Source organism: Ictidomys tridecemlineatus, unplaced genomic scaffold, assembly GCF_052094955.1.
Source record: "Ictidomys tridecemlineatus isolate mIctTri1 unplaced genomic scaffold, mIctTri1.hap1 Scaffold_973, whole genome shotgun sequence".
Lineage (NCBI taxonomy): Eukaryota > Metazoa > Chordata > Mammalia > Rodentia > Sciuridae > Ictidomys > Ictidomys tridecemlineatus.
This window is the reverse complement of record NW_027526183.1, coordinates 28,770-52,188: the sequence shown is the minus strand read 5'-3', so window position 1 is coordinate 52,188 and position 23,419 is coordinate 28,770. Positions and strand designations below refer to the sequence as shown.

Here is a 23,419-nt window from a genome sequence, read left to right as displayed (position 1 = left end):
CTCCGGAGCCTCGCCTCTCCGGAGCCTCGCCTCTCCGGAGCCTCGCCTCGCCGGAGCCTCGCCTCTCCGGAGCCTCGCCTCGCCGGAGCCTCGCCTCTCCGGAGCCTCGCCTCAGCCTCGCCGGAGCCTCGCCGGAGCCTCGCCTCTCCGGAGCCTCGCCGGAGCCTCGCCTCTCCGGAGCCTCGCCGGAGCCTCGCCTCTCCGGAGCCTCGCCTCTCCGGAGCCTCGCCTCTCCGGAGCCTCGCCTCTCCGGAGCCTCGCCTCTCCGGAGCCTCGCCTCTCCGGAGCCTCGCCTCTCCGGAGCCTCGCCTCTCCGGAGCCTCGCCTCTCCGGAGCCGAGCCTCTCCGGAGCCGAGCCTCTCCGGAGCCGAGCCTCTCCGGAGCCGAGCCTCTCCGGAGCCGAGCCTCTCCGGAGCCGAGCCTCTCCGGAGCCGAGCCTCTCCGGAGCCGAGCCTCTCCGGAGCCGAGCCTCTCCGGAGCCCCGAGGAAGTTCCAGCCTGCTTTGTTTCCCGGAGATGGTTTCTCGACTTCATAGAGACTGCCAAAAGAAGAAATGGTTGAGGATCTGCTGGGGTCTGCTGCAGCCCTGCGTGGAATGGCCCGCCATGAAGAGCTAGGACTCCTCTCTGCTGCCGAGGCCTCCCTGCCCCTCGCGGGCAGCGCCCTACCTGCCAGCAGAAGCCATGGAGCTTCGTCTTCGAACTGCGGTTTCAAAGGTATTGTTATATTTTACATAATTAGTCTAAATATTGAAATTTGTTAATTTTAATTTCCAATAGTGAAAATTATGAGATTTATAAAGAATAGAAAATTATTTCCCACAGTTCTGGAGGTAAGAAGCCAGAAAAAGTCTGTCCCAATAGTTGAGTCATCATTTGGCAGAAAAGTGGGAAAGAGTATACCCACTCTTAAAAGCCCTTTTACTTTCCATTCATTTGATGTTGATTTGAGTGTTATTAAAATATGATTTTATTAATTTTCACTTATTGGTTGTTTAAATTATAAAATCCGTTTTAAAGATTTTTTTAAGTTGTTAATGGACTGTTTATTTTATTTTGTTTATATGCGGTACTGAGAATTAAACCCGGTTCCTCACACATACTAGGCAAGTGCTCTACCACTGAGCCACAACCCTGGCGTTTTTTTGGTGTTAAGTTTTGTGAGTTCTGCATATATCCTAGGGATTAATGCTCTGAGGTGCATGTGGGGAAGATTTTCTCCCATTCTGTAGGCTCTCTTTTCACATTATTGATTGTGTCCTTTGCTGAGAATATACTTTTTAGTTTGAATCTATCCTGTTTATTAATTATTGAATTTACTTCTTGGAATATAGGAGTCTCCTTAAGGAAGTCAGGTCTTAGGCTGTCATAGTCAAGATGTGGGCCTACTTTTTCTTCTATTAGGCACAGGTAGTCTGTTCTAGTGCCTAAATTTTGATTCATTTTCAATTGAGTTTTGTCAAGAGTGAGAGAGAGGGCTTTACTTTCTTTTTTGTTTTACGTGGCTTTACAATTTTCCCTGCACCACTTGTTGAATAGACTTTTTAAATTTAATGTATGTTTTTGGTGCCTTTGTCTAGTATGATATAACGGTATTTTGTGAGTTTGTCTCTGTGTCTTCTGTTCTGTACCGTTCATTGGTCTCTGTGTTGTTTTGGTGCCAATGCAATGCTGTTTTTTGTTACCGTGGCTCTGTAGTACAGTTTAAGCTATACTATTATGGTGTGTCTTACTTCACTCTTCTTGCTAAGTATTGCTTTGGCTATTCTGAATCTTATTTTTCCACATGAATTTCATGGTTGCTTTTTCTAGTTCTGGGAAGAATTGTCTTTGGGATTTTAATATGAATTCCATTAAAATTTATCCCCAAGCACAAATTAGTTAAAACTGAAAAAGAATCCCAGTTCACTATGGACCTGACAGCTATCTGGTCACTGGTGTCTGTTGAGCCAGCTACTATCTCCTGCACACTGGGTGGTGGCTAAGCTGAGGTTACTTGTTGCATTTCGGTGTTAATGGTGTCTTAGATTTGAGTCTACTCTGCATGTTGGTGCTGACTTCTAGATTCAGGCACACTTTTGCCACCACACAACCTGGGATACTTTTCTGGTTTTTTTAAACTTAATTGTGTCTGAAAATTTCTTTGGGTCCTTTAACCACTTTGCTTGATCAACGTCTGTGTGCTAGGCACTACACTAGGTGTGGAGTGCAGAGTGAATAGGCCAAGTCCTTGCCATGGCACTCAATGAAGTTTGTAGGATAATCATAGCATCTATATCTACCTCAATGTTACTGTGAAACTTAGAAGACGGTATGTCTGTTAATAACTGCAGTGCTGAGGACTGTAATATTGTTGAGGAAATTCACAGACGATTTCATCAGGCACCACCTTGTTTTTGTCTGGGAAGTCAGAGCAATATAAAGTTACTTTTTCTGTAATAAAAACAGACATTGTTTTATTAGTTACACATGACAGTACAATTCTCTTGACAATTCGTACATTTGAATCAAATGGGGTATAATTTCTCATTTTTCTGATTGTACAGGTTGCAGACTCACATTGGTCATACACTCACCTATATATACATACAGCAATAATGTCTATTTTATTCTGCTGCCCTTCCTATCCCCCCTTCCCCCCTCCCCTGAAATCTCTCTACCCCATCTAATGTGATATACTTCCTTTTTTTTTTCTCCTCACAACATCATACATGTATTCTGTATAATGATGAGGGTCTCCTTCCATCTTCCGTGCAATTCCCCTTCTCCCTCTTTTTCCCTTCCACCTCTCTTTCCTATTTAGTGGTAACCTTCTTCTCAATGCTCTTCCTCCCTATCCCATTTTGAGTCACATCCCTTATATCAGAGAAGACATTCGGCATTTGTTTTTTAGGGATTGGCTAACTTCACTTAGCATAATCTGCTCTAATGCCAACTATTTCCCTGTAAATGCCATGATATTGTTATTTTTAGTGCTGAGTAATATTCCATTGTGTATAAATGCCACTTTTTTTATCCATTCATCTATTGAAGGGCATCTAGTTTGGTTCCACAGTCTAGCTACTGTGAATTGTGCTGCTATAAACATTGTGGCTGTGTCCCTGTAGTATTCTCTTTTTAGGTCTTTTGGCTATAGTCCGAGAAGGGGAATAGCTTGGTCAAATGGTGTTTCCATTCCCAGCTTTCCAAGGAATCTCCATACTGCTTTCCAAATTGGCTGCACCAATTTGCAGTTCCACCAGCAATGCATGAGTGTACCTTTTTTCCCACATCCTCCCCAGCACTTATTGTTGCTTGACTTCATAATGGCTGTTATTCTTATTGAAATGAGATGGTATCTTAGAGTAGTTTTGATTTGCATTTTTCTATTTGCTAGAGATGGTGAGCATTTTTCATGTATTTGATTGATTGTATATCCTCTTCTCAGAAGTATCTTTTCAGGTCCTTGGCCCATTTGTTGATTGGTTAATTTAATTTTTGTTGTTGTTTTAAATGTTTGAGTTCTTCCTATACTCTAGAGATTAGAGCTCTATCTGATGTGAGGGGTAAAAATTTGTTTCCAGGATGTAGGCTCCCTATTCTCCTCACATATTATTTCTCTTGCTGAGAAAAAAAACTTTTTAGGTTGAATTCATCCCATTTTTTGATTCTTGTGCTTTAGGTGTCTTATTAAGGAATTTGGGGCCTGCCCCCACATGAGAAAAGCAGACATTTAACACAGTTTAGATCTGAAACCTGTGAACTTCAGGGATCCCTGTGGGTTACCTGTCTCCAGGTCAGACACACAGTTCTGTGCTTACTCAGTACAGGCTTGGAGACCCTTGAAGCTTCTCCTATAACCATGAGAGCCAGTGCTTCATAGTCGGTGGCAAATTCTCCAGCTCACATAGATGACATATCCCTATGGTGCTGACTTCCCCCCAATCAGTTCATCTCCTGCCTTCACATATACTCACTGGCTGCCATTTAGCTGGAAGGCCCTGTTCCATGATGGGAATGTTCTAGACTTTGCCTTAATTGTTCAGAGCTCTTGGAGAGGGGCCTGGCCTTTCCTAATCCCCAGAACACTGTGTCCTCTTCATGGTCCTGTTATTACTGGCTGTGAGTGTGCTTTTTGCAGATGGTGGTGTACTGCAAGCTCATACCACATTCATTTTGTGTCCTCTTCCTTATAGCACTTAGCAAGGTGCTGAGAGTTGGTCTGAAAAATGACCCAAAACTTCATGACCATATGGTTAGGAAAAGCTAGGGGTTGGAGGCAATGATAGTCTGGAGAGAAACCAATTCCTCCTAGGGAAACACATGCACAATCAAACTTCATTTTAGTAAAACAACATCCTGCACACTAAAACCAAGTAATTCTGGATGGATTTCGGAGAGTTAAAAAAATGAAGGGAAAACAGAAGTAGAACATAAAATTGAATAGTTTTTCAATTTCTGCTTGGGATCCGGTTGTCACTGTCAGATCACACTGTGCTCTAGCTGGGGATCATGAATATATCACATGAAGTGAGAGATGTAGAAACACATTCAGTTATTTGTCTTGTTGTGACACAGCACATTTCCTTAGTCTTTTATGAGGGAAAAATTATACATTTCCTTTAAATATTGCTCCTAATGAATGCTATGCTAAGGCTGTTCTGCCTTAGCCAATAAAGACCTGGGCTTTGTTCAGAGGGACCCAGATTTTTAGAAAAAGGCTAAGCAGCAGAGAGAGAGACACGTATCAAATCAGTTGTCAGAACAGGACTCCACCATGACTGTAAATATTGAGCAATCACTTCTGGTTCTGTGATTTAGTATCTGTGCTGCCTCTGCATCTGGTGGTCTCTAACTGATAAGCTGGCTTTTGACATTGGCCTGCATGAGGACACCACAGGTGAAGACTTGGGGATGGTGGAGAGCCTGGCTGGGGTTGGGTTGGACCATTGTGTGAGATGCCATGGAAGATGCATTAGACCAATACCTGGTGGGTAGAATCAGGAAAAAGTGCTTTTTTCTTGACATTGATAGAGGGAAGGAAGTCTGAATTTTTCCTAATGGCAATCCCCAGGTAATTAGTTGGATATTCAAACTAGGTTTCAAACTCTACTCTTCCATGAGTTTGGAGGGGAAAACTAGTACTTACTATTTAGCTTACTGGGTGTTAACTATCATAGTGTGCACTGGTTCGTTTATAAAATATCACTGCATATCTCTCATTTTAATCAGATTTTAAGTATACACATGTAAAGTCCTCAATGTCAACATACAAACAAAAAATAGAGAATGAGAACCTCCTTCATTTCTCTGACCATAGGCCATTGTGCTGAATTTAATATCTGTTAAGGAGATACGCATTTCCATATTTTTGAAACAAATATAGGTATATATTAACATACTTTTGGAAAGTCAAAATAAGAGAACTCTTCTCAGTTCTGAGGATTTAGACTTAATTGATAAACTCAGAACCACATTTAAATAAATAATTAAAATTAAGGCTCATTGGCAAATAAATAAATAAATGAAAACCAATAGCATACATTTTCTGGAATGCTATTGCACAGTAAAGTGGTGAGTATTGATAACATTTAGATATGGTATATTTCAACAAGGTGGAAGAAAAGATCACACGTTTTCACCATATAAAAAGGGGAAATGTTTAAGGAGGTGGGTGTCTTTAACCTGATATAAACATTGTACCTTATTTGGTGTATCAAATCATCACATGGTACTCTCTAAATACATAGAATTTTTACATTTTATATATCAGCGACAAATTTAAAATATTTTCCATATTCTCTGAAGTTTTGTAAACAAAACATGATTAAAAAGTTATTTATTAATAAATAACTTCTGAGAATCCTAGGCACTCTCATTTCATTTTCCATAGGCTCAGTAATACTTCTGTATTTTCTCTAGGCTTTTGGTATTCTCATCTAATATATTTTGGCACACTGTTAAATGAAATTAAAGTCAAGGTTGCTCTTCAGCAGACATATAAGACAGGTTCTGGAGATTGTGTTCCTATGATAAGATGTAAAGATGATACAGTAAGTCCCTTCCCCTGCATCAGATCCCTTGTGATACTCTGCACCCCCATAGATCTACTTTTACTGAATTACTGGATTATTTATTGTATTTGTTGTCTGCTTCTCTTCATCAGAATGGCACCCACAAGGCAGGTGACTATTTTTCTTGTTTATTGATGTATCATAAGCTACTGTGAAACAGTAGTTGGCAAATAGTGGTTACAGTATAAATGGTTGTGTGAGTGAATGCAAAACTAACTACAACTCTAAAATGTGGATCTGGTGAATAAAGATAAGGAATTCTGCCAGGTGACCTGCAAGTAAGAGAGATTGTGTAAGGAAAGCGTCATGAAGCACAGGCTACATATTGATGCTAAGGATGCTTCAGAAATATTATTGGATTAGTCTTCATGGACTCATGCAAAATTAACTTTAACAGGAGATTTTCTACTTCAGGGGCAAGTCTTTTGGGATAAAGGTCAAGGCAAGGTGTAGATCCCTATCTGAGCTACTCTTTTCTTTGGCTCTGAGTGTAGATTTAAATGCAGAAGTACATGGAAAAGTAAATCCCCTTTTCTTAACAAATAAGATAACTGGGAATCAGCAGTTTCTTAAAGCAAACTTTTTCGCTTTCCCCCTTTTCCCAAAGCAGCAGATTTCTGGTCTCACCAATCAACTAACCATGTGAGTTGGGGGAGGAGGCATCTGCATTTGTCACTGGGATCAGTTCCCTCACTCCCAGGGCAGGTGGCTACAGACTCCCCAGTCCCCACCCTGTAACAACTGAAGCTTCAGACAGCCTTCCTTCCAAGAGCACCTTCCCAGTGGGTGATCTGGTGACACAGGGGAACCAGGACTCTTCTGGGGTCTAGACTGACAGTTTCCCTGGACCAGGTAAATGCTGCCTGCTGGGCCCTGGCCAGGCATCCTCAGCTAATGGGATAACAGAAACAAAGTTACAGTCCCCTGTCAGGGACAAGAATGAAGGCCAGGGGAACTGGGGCTGTTATTGCTGCAAAGCAGATTTCTCTGACATCTCCCTGCACTTTTCTGTTTTTCCCCAGTGGTGACCAATAACATCCTAGGCTGAAAGAGTTTTGTATTGTCTGGTTGTGCAACAAAGGAAGGAGAAACAGAGGCCTGATCTTGTGTCTCCTATTTATTTCTTCAAAAAAATTCTCTTGTTCTGCAAGGGATAGAACCCAGGGCCTCACATATGCCAGGCAAGTACTGTGCCCCTGAGCTCCACCCCGGTGCCATCTTCTCTTTCTTTATGCTCCATTCAGTAGTCAGCAGCTGTGCTGGTTCTTACTTCCAGTGCATCCAGAACCTGGCCTCCACTCCATGCCTCCATTGCTCTGGCCTCCCTGGTCAAGCTGTGGCCTCTCCTGGTGCCTGGGATGACCCCAGTGGGCTCTTGGCTTCTCCACTTCTAGATTTCTATCTGTAGGAAAAGACCAGTGGAGGGTATACTTCCAATCCTTTCCTTTTTAAATGAAGCACTGCCACTACTAAAGTTTGAATCTGGAATGATCCCTACAGGCCCAGGTGAGAAAGCTTTGATCACAGCCACAGGTGCTATTGGGAGGAAGTGGGATCTTTAAGGGGGAGGCTAGTGGGGAGCTTCCTGTTAAGGGCCTCCTTTCATGGGACTGAGGAATCCTGGTCTCTTTAATTTCCCACTCTCTGCTTCCCAGCCACCATTAAGTGAGTCACTTGCCACCATGCACTGCCAGGGTGATATGTGGTTTCACCCCAGGTCCAAGAACAACAGGGCAACCAACCACGGAGTGAAGCCTGCAAAAGTCAGCCAGAACATACCTGTGTCTTTTAAAGCTGATTACCTCATATATTTGTCACAGTAATGGAAGGCAATGAAAGTACAAAGCAGGGGAGGGGACCACAGAAAAAAAAAAAGTGTAACTTAGTGAAAAATTATGTGGAACACCCTAGAACCAAGTCAAGAACAGCACCTTGTCAGCATCCCACATGGCTGCATCCTAGCCCTAGTCCCTCCTTCCTCCGGAAGTAACCAGCACCAGGGCACACAAGCTCAAGGGCTAAGACAGACACCCCATGCACCACTTGGTATGTCTTTGTGCAGTTCTTGGTTTTCAGGTTCTCCGCCCTGTGTGTCTTTTCCTTGGTCTCTTTGTTATAGTGGCAGGCCCTGAGATCCATGGACGTCCTCACATCTGGATTTTGCTAATTCATATTTAGAATATTGTACACATCTTTTTTTCTCTTTCTTCCATATCTCTTGCAAAATGGCAGCTGGATGTAGAGACCTGTTCAGAGTAATCTGTGATGCTGAAAAAAGTTCTGAATTTTAAAGTAGATATTGGGACCTGAGGCAAATAACATTAAAAACAAGATCATGATGCTAATGTCCACCAATTGAAGCTCACCAGGCTGTCACCTGCGGTCAGAGTCAGTTTACCTAGATTTCTGGTGGCTCCACAGCCACACAGAAGCATTTCAGAAAGAAACATGGAGCAGTGACCCTTAGAAGATTCTGTCTTTTATTCAATGACTCCACAATGTGAGTCAGGACAGGGGCAAGAAGTGAGGCAGCTTGGTGATTGAGCATCTTCAATCACTTTTGTACTTTTGTCTCAGGGGTGGGAAGATTACTGGAGAGTCATAGTCCATGTTGGTAAAGAGGTTGCTCGCTAAATGGCCATTTCCCCTTGTTCTGGGCAAACCTGGGGTAGGTAATGCCTGGTAAGAAAAAGGTTGGATCAGTAATTTCTGTTGCCTCAGAGTCAGTCTCCACATAGTTTTTGATATGACCACCATGTGGTCCTGCCTGAGGTTTTCGTTCTATTAGCCATACATCTTTGTTTCAAAAAAAAATATTAGTAAAACGAATACGTGTAAACAGGGATTGAAGTTGATTCAGCAGAGAGAAAACTTGTCCACTGCCACCTATAATCCCATTTAGCAAGAAGTATGTGCACACAATATCACATAGATGGTAACAATGCAAAGGATGGCCAGAACCAGCATTATGAAGTCATAGACATAATAGATGTGAAAATGAAATACATTTTAATAAAGATAGAGCCAAAAGGTAAAATACTTCCCAGGCAAACAATAACTGCAGGCTACATAAAATATTTTTTCTCCAGTATAGGACAAGGCACAGCATTGGCACAACAAAGGAAGTTGGGCTGACCTAACAAATTTCAGCCAAGTATTATACCAATAAGATTTAGATTTTTGTTCCAAAAGGAATGGCTCTTGAAGCATGGTAATAAATAAATATAAAATTGAAGAAGGCCTGCAACACACTGAAGCTGGGATAAGGAATGCCCCAACATCTATTTTATCCATCTCCTTTCTCCTTGTCTAGCATACAGACTTCCTCCAAAATAATCATTCATTGGTGATGTAGCAGCATAGAAAAATATGTAAATCTTCTATCATTGCAATAATAATAACAATGAGAAACACAGGAAATATCTGAAATCCAGAACCAAGTAGAAAGGAAAATATTAGCTGGTGTCTTGATGATCTAAATACATCTCCATGCACCTGTGTCTATCCATATCCATCTCCTAAGTCTATCCATGTCAGCCATTTCTTCATTACTGAACCAGACATAATCTTTCCTTAAGTTCTCATTAAAATCATTGAAACTAAGCCTATCAAGAAGATCACCATCCTGAAGGAGTTGAAAATTAAAAACCAATGAATCCCCTGTTGAAAAAAGGATGGATCACAAGATATTTGTGCAATCGTTCTTCAAATTTTACATCTGAATTTTTCCATTTTACCAAATATGACATCTGTATTTTGGTATTGGGAACAGTTTCACATTTCCTCCAACAATTAAATTTCCATTAAAATCTATTTCAAGCTTTTTGTAGGTCCAAAGATAACAAACTTCTACATTTTCATCTGCTTCACCAATAATACCCCATATTGCTAAATCAACTATGTACATCTGGTACCAGTAGTGAATTTTGATAGCATAAACAAAGGCATCTCTTTTCTTTATCAAAATCAATTTCACAGTAACTGGCTGGCATCACATCATCTTTAAATTTAATATCTAGACCAGTAAATTCCATTTGAACTCCTTGAAATGTTTCTCCTAGAGCTTCATGGTAATGACTGTTACTTTTTTTGACCCCACACAGATTAGAAGTGAAAAGTACTTATATGTTTCGAGGCAATTTTGGAAGGGTCCAGCAGTTTTCATCCATAAGACAACTTCTTCTGTATCTTGAAACTGACTTTCTTGCCTTGCTCCAGTTCACCATTCTGAAAACCATCCAGTCCTAAGTGAAAGCCACTCCTAGAATCCTTAACATCCAATCTTGAATGTGAAAATGCAATTAAACCACCGATCAACTTTAGACCAAATGCAAGAGATTGTTTTGGGGCCAGGCCTTCCACTGGGAAACTGGAGACTTTAAGGTCAGAAGGGGCCTAAAAGACTACCAGATGGAGCCTCTGCTGGGAACATGTGTTGATGCTCCTCTGCCTGGGCCCTGGGAAGCAGCAGCAGCAGTGCAGCAGAAGCTGACAGGCCAGGAGCGCCCTGCAGAGGCCTCATCCTGAGCGCTCATGCCTGACTGGCCCATCAATTGCTCTGCCTCTGGTGCTTGTGCGGCAGTGATTCGCATCCACAGGGCACTGGCAGACTCAAGGCCTGGGCCCAGCCGCTCCGCTGAAGCCCCTGCCTTAACAGCTCCTGTGCCGCCCTCCTGATCCTGCCAGCCTCTTTCTCTGACTCAGCCACAACAGCATTGTGCAGATTTAAGTGAGTTTTTGAAAAATGCTTATCCCACCCCCAAAAGATAAAAAATTCATAGGGACAAGGATATCACTTGTTCTCAATTTGAATCTCCCACACACCAGGCATAGAGCTTGCCAAAGGTGACTATTCTATATTTTTTGAAAGAATATAAATAAATTTCTTTCAAATAGGTGAAATAAAAAGTAAATGAAGAACTAATGAGTTGAGTGGAGTCAAGGAAGTAATTTTAAGAATGCTGTAGAGGGAGGGGTTGACAAAAGACTGAAGACTGGACCATGCACCCTGATTGACAGCCTGTTGGATCCTAGTGCCCCACAGTGCCCAGGAGCTGATCAAGGATAGGAAGCATTCATCACAAGACCTGATGGGGAGTCTTTCCCTGACTGTGTAGTTGGCTGCGATCTATTAGCTTACTTTGGATTCTAGTTCCATACTGTGTATATAGTAATTGTGTGACAAGCCAGAGACCATCTGTCACACAATTACTATATGTGCAAAGACTGGTTTTCAGACTGGATGGTTTTCAGTATGTGCAAAGCATGTGAGCATTAAATAAAGGCTGTTTTCATTTCTTCAGCTCCCTGTGCAGTTCTTTAGCATAATAGAAGATAGATAAGGAAAGCAGACAAACAGACATTTTAAAGCAGATTTTCAGAGTGGTCATCAATATATCATTATTGTAATTCTTCAAAGTTCTTGGTATTTTTTAATTGTATATCCATCAGGAACAAATCTAAGCTTATTTGTCTAAGGTAAGGAATTAAGGAATTTGTTTTTGCCTCTTACTTACTAAACTTTTAAAAGTCTTCAAGTTTTTAGAAAACATTTATTCACATGTCAGGCTTGATGTTGGGGTTACTAAGATAAAAAATTGATTTTTATCCCCAGGAAGTTCATTGTACATTGGAAATAGAGATGCACAAACCATGCATTTCTTTACACTGTGATAAGTAATATAATAGAGGTATTCACACAACGTATAAAATTGCAAACAAAGGCTAGAGGCATTTTATTTAGCTTCAAAATTGACTTTGGCAAAGAAGATTTTGTAAGGCAACTGTAAGAGTTTCTTTGTTTGAAGGAAAAGAAAATAGGAATCAGAGGATGTGTGTGTGTGTGTGTGTGTGTGTGTGTGTGTGTGTGTGTTTGCAGTGTCTTCATGGGGGGGTATAATTGGTATTTCAAGTGTGTTCAAAGCATGTGAAAAGTCATTAAGATTTCATATAGCAGTTTCTCACTTTTCATTCTATATAGCATTTCTGTTTAGTAATCATTGAGATGCTGTGGCAGACAAACCGGGGCCATAATGACTCTTTATTCTAAGGATAACGTGAACCCACTGGATTTTATTCAGAATTGTTTCTTAGCTTTTCTTTTTCCTTTCCTCTTCACCACATACTCTTGTTCAATATTCACAAAAAGAATATGGCCTCCTTTAAAAGATTTTGACAATTCTAAATAAACATTATAAAACAATTATGATTTCGTCGATAATATTTTCCCAGTTACTCTATGGTGAATGATTTATTTAATTAAAGATGTCACCCTCCTTTTACCATACCCCCCCAACTCTTAGATGAAATTGTTATATGATTTCTTTGCAGTCACTGTGTTGAAAATAAAAGATTTAGGATCAGTGTGGTTAGTGGATAGATAATTTTCAGAATGAACTTAGGGGATCTGTTAGGAGTTTACTGCGTACTTTACGTAAAAATGATAAATGCCTGAATTGAAATAGTAGTGGTAAGAGCAGAGAGAGCAGGGTTGGTATGGGAGATACTTAAAGAGGTTGGATCAATAGGACTGGGTCAAAGTTTGAATGTGGGTTGGAAAATATAGAAATGTTCAAGTTGACTGCCCAGGTTCTGACTCAGCCTTTTGGGTAGAAGGTGACCATATTACAGTGTGTTGAAGGGTTAGGTTCAGAAATAAGATAGGAAAAATTCTGAGTGTACCTGGGAATCTATTGATTTAGAGATGGATAATGTATAAAGTATATGGACATATTGACTGTAGCTCAAGAGAGAGATCTGATAGGCAAACAAAGATTTGAAGCTCATTGCTGAACAGACAGTAGTTGAAGTTATAGGATTGACTAAAATGTTCCAGGACAAAGTTAACTGGGATCATAAGAAGAAAATCCCATATTTACAGGGAGGAGAAAAAATAAAACCTGAAGGATACTAAACAGAATATCAGTGTAGTAGGAATTAAAGAAAATTATCAGAATCTTGGGAGATGATAGAGAAAATAATTTTAAGATTTTAAGATTATTCAAGAAGAAGGAGTCAATGTTAAAAGTGATTAAGAAGTCAAGGGGGTTAACCTCTACAATTGTCCATTTAATTTTAAAAATTAAATTATGTTAAAAAAAGCATAATGGCCATCATGAGGTGGCATTTTAATTTTTTTCTTTTAAAAAAGTGATTTCATTTAGAAAGAGAAAACAGAATGAAACCAAAAGTATACTGATCACAAAAACATCTACTTAATTTTCTAAATGTTACAAGACCAGTTGATCATTTTTATGAAAAGGAAGAGAAATGGGTGTATTTTATTTGCCACTTCCATATCATTATTTCAGTAAATTGTTGATTTTAGTAAATCCATATTACTAAAAATGACAAAACTGCCTTCTCAAATCTCTTTTTTTTTAGGACATTAGCTGTATTTTCTTCATTATGTTAAGGTATAATTCAGAATGTTATTTTCTAACATATTATTAACAATTCTAGATTCATGTCACAGGGGTTATAGTTTGAAATTTTTCATCAAACTATTAATTCATTTTAAAGCAACAGCAACCAAACCTTGTAGCATCTCTTATGTGATTCACCAAATTAATCAGCAATTAAAAACATCAAGGAAAATGTATTCCCAGAGTGAGAATCTGCTCTTTGATTCAGGTCTTCAAGTTTAACTTCTAAGTATGGGAGACAACATATACAAAGTTCAAATCTGGTGTCAATGAAGACAGGAAAGAGGAAGAAACTATAAAGTTTCTCCTCTATTCCCTAACAATATCTGGTAAACAACAGGTCAACAAGTATTTCAAATTAATGTGAACACAAAGCTCAAAATAGCTTTGGCAATACAGGAGAGCAGAGAAACCACTCAACTGTATGCCAAGGACAAAAAATCAGATGAGAGGGTGAAAAAACTGGCAGCAGGAGTAACATTTTGGGATGAGGAAGGAAAGAGATGCTTCCCTGGATTTGCCCACATTCTGAAGCAGGATTGTGTGAGTTATGCTTCCTAGATTTGTAGCATTTACAACATGCATGGCTAGTAACTCTGGAGATGTTAAATCAATTATGTATTTAATCCCAGGTCTCAATAAATTATTTCCTCAATAAATAATCTCTTCAATTAACTAAAGAAGATTCCAAGAATACATAGCATTTCCTATGTGAGGGTATCCTTTGTGAATAAATACATGTCTTCTTATTTCTTTGGTCTCTGGTCACCCAAAGGGCAGAGACAAGACAGCTAAAATGGGATTTATTCTCTCAATAAATTTAGCATTAAGAGTCTTTAGCCTTCAGAACATCTACAGAGCAATGGAATTATCTAATTCATATTAGGAGGGACAGAAGATTGTGTCTCTCTAGAGTCAGAGAGGCACTCTAGATACTTCAGAAAATTATAAGCAGAGAACTTTCCAAAATCTCCTATGAAGCTATATCTGGTAAATGTAATTTACTTTCTAATTGACTTAAAATATTTTCAATTGGGAAATGAATTAGAATGTATATCTAAATATTTCAATAATCTAGCACAATGCATGACTTTAAGACTTGGAAAATCACAGCACATGTCAATATAAGCACATGGACACACACATGATTTGTATATTTCATTTAGGATATGACATAAGGAAATGCAAGATTAAATTCTGACATGGAAAATTGTCAAGTCTTCATGAAATTACATGCAGTTGAAGAGATTTAGAAAAGGCTTCATGTCTTACTTGATGTGCATAAATAATTTTTGAAAGAACTGCAAAAAGATACATTGTAAAAGAGGCATAGCTCTAGAAAGTTTATTAAACCAATGATAGCCAAAGTATTTCAATTTCTGTGATCCTAAAAAACATCCTAGTTATTATTAGAAATAATAAAACATTATTTCATAAGATTGATTTCCAGTTTTCCAAATGTGAGAGCTATTGGGAACAAATTAAAAAGCATTAGAAAGTGCATCAAAATCTCTGTTTGGAATGAATAAAATTGACACTAGAGATGTTGAGGCAGTTTCTTAGCTCCTGCTTGTGAAACCCTGGCCACATATGGGTGACTCCTTTCTGACACCCAGCTCCTATCTATTATTCAACCAGATTCATAGGTTGTATGCTAGCTAGAAAATAACCCTTCCCTTGCTCCACTTAACCAAAATCTTACATGTTTTCAGGTTGTTTCTGAAATGTCACCTGCTTCATAAAGCCTTTTCTAAATCTCTTCAACTGAACGTAATCTCTCCTTCCACTGCCCTTGTAAAGAATCTCACTCCTCACCTTGTGACATCCATTTGTATTATTGCCCACACTCTTTTTCAACTTCCTAGAAGGAACAGTTTCTTGTTGAGATATGTATTCTTTGTCCCCTTAGACCAACATCAGATAGATGGATAAACAGACAACTGATGCTCAAATATTTTATTTTTAATTCAATTAAATTACAGAGAGGAAAAGCAGGCAGGTATAAAAGGATTTTAAAGGACAGACAGAAGACACTTTGGCCAAAATGTTGTTTATCAGAAGTGTGCAAATGGGCCTAAATAGAAGGTATCCTGCCAGTCTATGGATGGACGAATTCTCTTTTGTCCACACATGTTTTTAATTTTTCACTCTTATCACCATGGCTTGTTTATTATATTTGTGTCTTACTCACTTGCTTCCTACAGTTGATTTTCACAATGGTCATGTGCCAGTTGGCTAGAGCATGAAATGTTTCTTTGTGGAAGTCAAAAGTGGTACAATTACAAGGTCATCTTATCTCTGCACTTTTAATCAACCATTTAATTCATCCTGATATTTGACTTTTGTGTACTTCCAACTCATGAACATAATTTTACTTCTGACTGTAGATCCCATTTTAGAAATGTCAGCTCTGAGTTTTGAGTATTATTCTTCTTGGCTCTCCTCACTCTGACTCTTACAACCTTGGCATCCTCCTTTGTAAGATCATTTTAAGCATTTTTTATTGGATTAAATGTAAAGAAGAGCCAGGGCATGGTATAGAAGACAGTATTTGTGATTGCTTTTCAGTATTACTTAAGTTTTGAATTTTTTTGTCATCTAGCTCTTCCCCTTTAGTTTGTCAGATGGCTATTTCTGTGCTAAGTGGTTCTAAAGTCTTTGTTAGGGACAGTTCTGTTTCTATAATGATCCCTTAAATCAAGTGCAATATAGAACATTCAAAGATGTGATTTTATCTTCTTCAATTACTCATTCACTCCAAATTCCAATATACAGTATATAAGTAAAACTTCACAGAATTAGTTAAAAGTCTTTACATGATTAATTTCAAAGTACATGTAAATTTATTTCCGTGGAATATCAAGATTAAAAAGATGATATTCTAGAAGGTAATATTGTGGTCCTAAAATAAACTTTGTATATTCTGAGATAGTCTAGACCATAGCTTTCAAAAAAATTTAAAAAATGTGAATTGAATTAAGATTCAAAATACATTTTAGGAGGAGTAAATTATGCATTTAAAAACCATTATATGTCTGCAGTAGAAAGGATGTGCATAACATTAATTTATTTTAAAATTTGAGTAAGTAAATTAATTTAATTTTGAAATAGTTCTAATCTTATAATTTTGAAATTAATTTCTAAAATTAATTATATTCTCTGAAATAAGTTTCACTGTAATTCCTTTCTTTCCTTGTTTATTTTCCCATTCCCCTCACAACCTCTTATATTACAGTAGGTGGGGTAGAGAGAGAAGATGGGAGGGGAGGGGAGGGGGGATAGTAGAGGATAGGAAAGGTAGCAGAATACAACAGTTACTAATAGGGCATTATGTAAAAATATGGATGTGTAACCGATATGATTCTGCAATCTGTATTTGGGGTAAAATTGGGAGTTCATAACCAACTTGAATCTAATGTAAGAAATATGATATGTCAAGAGCTTTGTAATGTTTTGAACAACTAATAAAAAAATAAGTTTCACTTTATAGAAATACTGAATTTCATTTTCTCTAAATGTACTCTAAAAATAATCTCACAATTTCAAATTCAAATTGATTGAATTTAATATGCCATCTTAAATTTGTTTGCAATTCCCGGTACAAATAGGAAAAGTCAACTATTTGTTTATCCAGATTATCAGTATTGTTTGAAAATGCATGAAATATTTACTTATATTCTCTTTTTACTGCTGATAAATTTCTCTTTAAAGGAGTATGGAAGTTAATAATACGTTCTCACTTTAGGAAAAATAAAAGATAAGAATCTATGCTTATTTAATGCTTATTATATGCACTGTATAAGTAGTCTGACAATTACCTTTTGAGGTTTTTGAGATTCTGAGTTTTTCTTCCTTCCTTTCTTTCTTTCTTTCTTCTTTTTTTTTTTTTTTGCATTTTGTAGGGTTTGAAGAAAAAAAATACCAAGAAGTTAAGTAACTAAGGTGGAAACATTCTAAACAAGTCAAAAGTCAATTATTTAAATTAAAGTTCACAGGTTATCACAACACAAAATAAGCAAAGAAAATATAGTAAGTTATTATTATTTGGAGATATAAAATACATACTAGATATTGGCAATTAAAAACAGGTAAAATGCATACTTTTAATGTGTGTTCATCTTTTTAAATGTAAATTAAAAACATAAGAGTCTCATAGAATCACTTAAAAACAGCAAATCACATAAAAATAGAAAAACCTGTTAAAATTTGATTTAGCATTAATTTCAGGGTAATAGAATACAGGTTATTTTCATTCTTTTATTTACTCTAAATTTCTGACTATGACTATTTCTCAGGGTGTTTTCTTTTCTTTCAACCCCTCCCTCCAATCCCTGCCAGTACTAGGGATTGAATCCAGGTACATCTCCAGCCCTTTTCCTGTTTTGTTTTGTTAAAGATAAGGTACAGGATCTTGCTAAATTGCTGAGACTAGCCTCAAACTTGTAATCCTCCTGCTTTGGCTTCCCAAGTCTCTGATCTCAGTTTTATTTAACAACAACAATATATTTTGCTGGGAATGTTGCTCAGTAGTAGAACACTTGCCTAGCATTTGTGAAGCCCTGGTTCCAACTCCAGTACTACAAAAGGAAAGAAGGAAGGAAGAAAAGAAAAAACAATATATTGTTTTAGAATCATAGATACATATACACATAATAATATGAACTCATATTATTAAATAAAAATATGAACTCAGATTTGAAACATAAGGTTATATTCTTTTTACTACTATCAAAGACTTACTACCTAAATCTAAGAAAAGCTTTCAAATACTTTTGTTGGTGTTTGGGTGTCTGTGAGTGAGAGAGGGAGGGAGGGGGAGAAAGAGGGAAGGGTGGGAAGCACACAAGCTCACCTGTCAGAGAGCCTCTGTTTACCTTTAGCTGTTCTCGGTGTAGACAACCTTCATGATAATTACTTTTTATGCAGATGGGAAAATCCTTCCTAAATTGCATGTAACATTTTTTTCTTTTTGAGTTCTGTTGGTTGTTATTGAAGATTCATTAGAACATTTGGAATTACCTTCAGAGCAATTAAAAATTTAGAGTTCCAGGGAAATCTGACTATAAATTCTCTTGAAATAGCTGGGCTAGTTGAACTTATGGTGAGGTTAATATTCAGCATTAGGAGATTTGACTGTTTCTGTTTAAATGGCAAATTTAGCTAAAGTCCATTTTAGAGAGTTCCAAGTTAAATCAATGATGTACACAAAAGAACCTGGAAAAAATAAAGTATTCCACTTGAACGGCAGACTAAGGATAGTAATTAGAGATCACAGGCCCAACCACCAACTAGTAAGAGTGTATTACAAAAGACAAAATCAGCAGTAAAAGAAAATAAAGCCAGGAGCCCAGGTCAAAGTCAGGTTTGACAAAGGTTATAAATCAAAACAAATAGCATCAGAGTTTAAGGACAGGTGGACCAGCAGCAAATGAGTGGTAAACCTAAGTGAGTTGTTGCATGTGGGTGTTGACTCTGATTCTCTTCCTTCCCTGTTTCTCTCCTTCCCTTCCTCCTTTCTGTTCCTTTTTTCCACTTCCTTCCTCCATTTTCTTCCTTTTCCAACAATCATCTCTCCTACATGCACTGTTTAAAGTGTCTATTATAATTATGAATACGTGTGTTCCCTGTCCTCACAGTGTTCTCAGACTATGTGTGTTGAGACCATAGGTTAATATTTGTCTTTGTTTAATTTATCTTGAATATTCATCTGCAGTGTTTTGGTTTTGTTCACGATCTAAAATATGAATCTAATGCTGAACACATGGCCTGTGCTGTGGAAAGTTATGGGCTTTGGGGCAGAAACCCCACCCTTGACCTTCAAACTGAAATGAACATTCTATGCAATGTAGTGTCTATAGCTACTGATCTTGTAAAGTAGCGTTCACTTGTAACAGTGGTGCAAAAAGCCTTGGATAATAGCCCCATGTTGACTTGGTGATAAAACCAGAGAAATTCATGATGAAACTTCAAGGAAGAGGGATCATTTTTCTTACAAGATAAATGAGTTCTTGTTATCATAAGAAACACGGGTGAAATTTTACAATTTTACAAAACACACTTGCCCACTGCTGTAATAGTATGGAGTTTGATATCAAATCCAGACTTGGAAAAAATAGGAACACAGGCTTAAAATATGTTATATTTCAAGTGGAAATTCATAACAGCTGCATAAGGGATATGATATTGCCTTTTAGCGAGCTAATTTCGTCCCAATTTTAATAGTGACCAAAGGTCAGTCCTTTTGGATTGTGTGCAGAACACATTTGTAAGTTAGCTGTTATAAATCATCCTTATGTTAAGTGGAAGGCAACTGCAACACAAGTCTACGTATTAAATCAAAAGTGTCTTTTACAATGTGGGATGGAGAAGCAAATGTTTATAGTAACAGTCTCTTAAGTGCTTGATGAAATAGAAAGGTAACTTTGCTACTTTTGTGTTGGACAGGATTTATGTAAAAGAAAGTTTTTTTTGTAGAGGATACCACCATGCAGAACAATTCTCATTTTGATGTGGACATATGTGCTGTCTGTCTGTTTCTGTGTCAATCTTTCTATCTTAAAACCACATTTTAGAAAGTATTAGCTGTGTCCTGAATGTCCCTAATGGATAGAGAGGGCTTGTTGGAACATTGATTGGATCATTTCTGATTGATCAGTTAGAGGGACTGAAATACAGCTAGTGCCACAGCTGACAGCAGCACAGACACTAGAAGTAGGTGATTGGTGTTCATGGATGGATAGAACTTGGGATTCATTACAAACTTCAAATGGGATCCAGAGAAGTATTTCTGGTAAAATGATAGTGAAAGGATATGGCAATGGGAATATAAATTGGTATAATCTTTTTGACTTGCAAATTATTAATAAAAATTATATTTTTTATGTATGACAAACTGTGCTGTTTATACATATAATTTAATAACAATTATTTATGATGTGTCAGGAGTCTTAGAAGTGTTATTTTTCCTTTTCTAGTATTTCTATATCTAGGACTATATACTATGTAATAATCAATATCCATAAAAGAATTAAGTAATAAGGTATTTGCTTCATTTTAGTCTTTTAGAATGCATTTCCAAGTAATCTACAACAAGTATACATTCAATTTATAATTAAAATAATAAGCTTAATTTTTTCTGGCTCAATGTGATTCCTGACTTCTCTTCAGGAAGATTTCCTTCACATGGCTCCCTGCCCAACTACCTTGTCATTCAGATACCCTGCCTGTCTGAAAATAAAGTCTTTGTGCTACTTTTTGAATCTTCAGAGTAGAGTGGGTTTTTTGTAGACTTAGAAGATTTTAGTTTATTCTTCTTAGGAATTCAGCCCCCACCATAGTCAACTATTGATTATGGAACCTCCTTATCTGAATATAATCTGGGATGGAGATGTAAATCATTCCATTCTACCTTCATTTGCTCACTGACACCCTGGCTGACTTTATACTTTCCTGAAGGAATTCTGTTAGGACTTTCCAGTAATATATTTAATGTCCCAAAACTTGGGGATGTCAAGGGGGTGTACATCAAGTGGGCCTCATCTCTCAGAGACTTGGCTCCATCTCACTACATATATGTGTGTCTCCACTGAGGACTTTGCTGGTAAAACAGGCTACCAGAATGTTCTCCTAAGAATCCCTAGGACACGTTGGTAAATTGAAAGTAAGGGGTTTGGGCATTAAAGGTAGTTTCTCTAAGAGATGTTGGTACAGTGTAGGGAACTCAAGAAATAGTTGATGAAGAAAAGAATGCTACCTCTAGTATTCCCAGTCAGATACCCTGCCTGTCTGAAAATAACTATCGTTTTCAATATACAAATGAGTGTTTCAGATAATAAGTAGGATGTGGGTATGACATAAAATACAGAGATCACTTTGTAGAGGATTTCACAGGATAAATGTCCCATCTTGGGACAAATATTCATAGTTAATAAGGAATATTAAAGAGTACAGTTTATAGTGTGATATATGTGAACATGGAGGTCAATTGTTTTTTTTTTTTTTTTTTTTTTTTTGCCTAAGGATCCTAAGAGCTAAAATTTTTATGGCCCTGAACTTCTGTTGAACTGTAGTAGGTTGAATAATTCCTGCACCAAATATCAAGTCCTAAGCTCTGGAATTTTTATATTTTAACCTTATTTGGAAAAAAGGTTCATTTGCAGATGGACTAAATTTTGAGATGAAAAGATTACCTTGGATTACCTGGGTGGACTCTAATACTGTCGCAAGAGTCCTTATCAAATAGAGGCAGAGGGAGATTCCATGCAGACCTACCAACAAGAAGCCAAACAGAAGAGGAGGCAGTGGTCTGATGATAGAGGCAAAGATTGGAATGATGAGCTCCCAAGCCAAGATGTGCTGGGAGTCACCAAAGGTGGAAGAAGTGAATCAGGACACCAGGGACTTGGGGACTGTAGCCTGTGACATGTTGATTTATGACATCTTCATTTCACAACTGTAAGGAAATAAATTTCAGTGATTTTAAGGAAAGAAGTTTGTGGTAGTTTGTTTCATGGCAGCCCTGACAAATAAATACAGTGATTAAAATAACCCTTACATTAGAGAACATCCTCAGTGTGATTGGCTATGATGAAGTCCTTCTAAACAGTGTGCTTGTAATTCGATGAGAGGTAAAATCAGTATTGAAGAGCAGGTCTGCAGAGGTGGTAGGTTAGCAGAACAGAGGTAAGAGCAGTTGCTATCATAAGGCCACAGGGGAGGAGAGTGATGGGGAAGCACGTGAGGGAGGGGCTCTTCCCTAGGTACCTGTCTCTCGTTTAGTCATATTCCACTGAACCACCCAAAGGAGTTGGTTTTCTGGTTACTGTGCTAGGTGGGAACTGGGGCCATAGTCTGGTGTTATTTATCCAAATTCTGCATTACTCTTTAAAATAATATGTATTATGGTAAACAGGGTTTATGGTATAGTTTGTCAACATGGAGACCATTACAAAGGAAATTTCTAGACTAAGTGTTCTAGACCTGAAAAACAGATCTTTTTAAAGGAATGGATTAAATTAGTGGCTTGAAAATAAAACAACAACACTAACAAAAAACCTCTGCTGCTTCAAAGCTCGAGACCACCTCCAAAAGCATTCTTTCCTCAAAACTATCTGGTAGATGGCAGACTTGGTAAATTTACATTTGACAGACAAATACAAAACTTTTTCATGTTACACAAAGGCAATGTTATAATCTAGCTGTGAGGCCTTAGCTCAATTGAGGTACTGAGATGTGGGCCAGATGAAGATAATTCAGGGAATCCAGCTGCTACAAGAGTCTCAGGGAGCCTTCCCTCAGTTAGCTGAAATCTCAAACGCTTATTGCAAAAGCAAGAGAAATTTGATAATCACCTGGCAGTGGTGACCAGACTTATTCTTGCTAAAATAAGAAAGAGATTGACATACTCTTCAAATGATCAAAAGGGAAATGCAAGAGCTTTCTTTTCAGACTTTCAAGTCACACTGAGTTTGGTCACATAGTGTGTAAGAGGCTCAGCAAAGTCACTTGTTAAAATATATAAAATAAATTTGGGAAATAAAAGGAGAGATTGGAAAGAATGAGGTATTTATTTACCTCATTGAAAAGGACCAATGAAACTGATCCCCCCTGTTAAAAGAGGAAAAGAGGATATTGCCAGGTATTTAAAATGTATGGACAGGGCATTATTTCTAGAACACACCTAGAGGGTAGTTTCCATGTGAGGTTTCAAAGTAACAGAATTCCATCATGTCAGTTATCACAATATCAGTTTAAACAAATACATATTGATGTTTCTGTTACAAAAGTGATGCAGTTCACTATCAAAACAAAATAACCCAGAACTGAAATTAAGGTACATGACATGGACATGACATTCCCATGGAAAGCTACTTTCTGAAGTCATCCTTGGTTAACAGCTCAATGCCCAAAATCATAAAAGAAAGGCCTGGAAAATTTGTACATG

The 23,419-nt window shown here is 37.9% G+C and overlaps 1 long non-coding RNA gene across 1 annotated transcript; it reads left to right on the top strand.

Moving 5' to 3' along the window:
- Positions 1–367: 367 nt before the first annotated feature.
- On the top strand, positions 368–21,966 carry LOC144374962 (uncharacterized). Its single transcript, XR_013434187.1, has 2 exons — positions 368–716; positions 21,496–21,966. It is a non-coding gene; the product is annotated as an uncharacterized LOC144374962 (long non-coding RNA).
- The last annotated feature ends 1,453 nt before the right edge of the window (positions 21,967–23,419 follow it).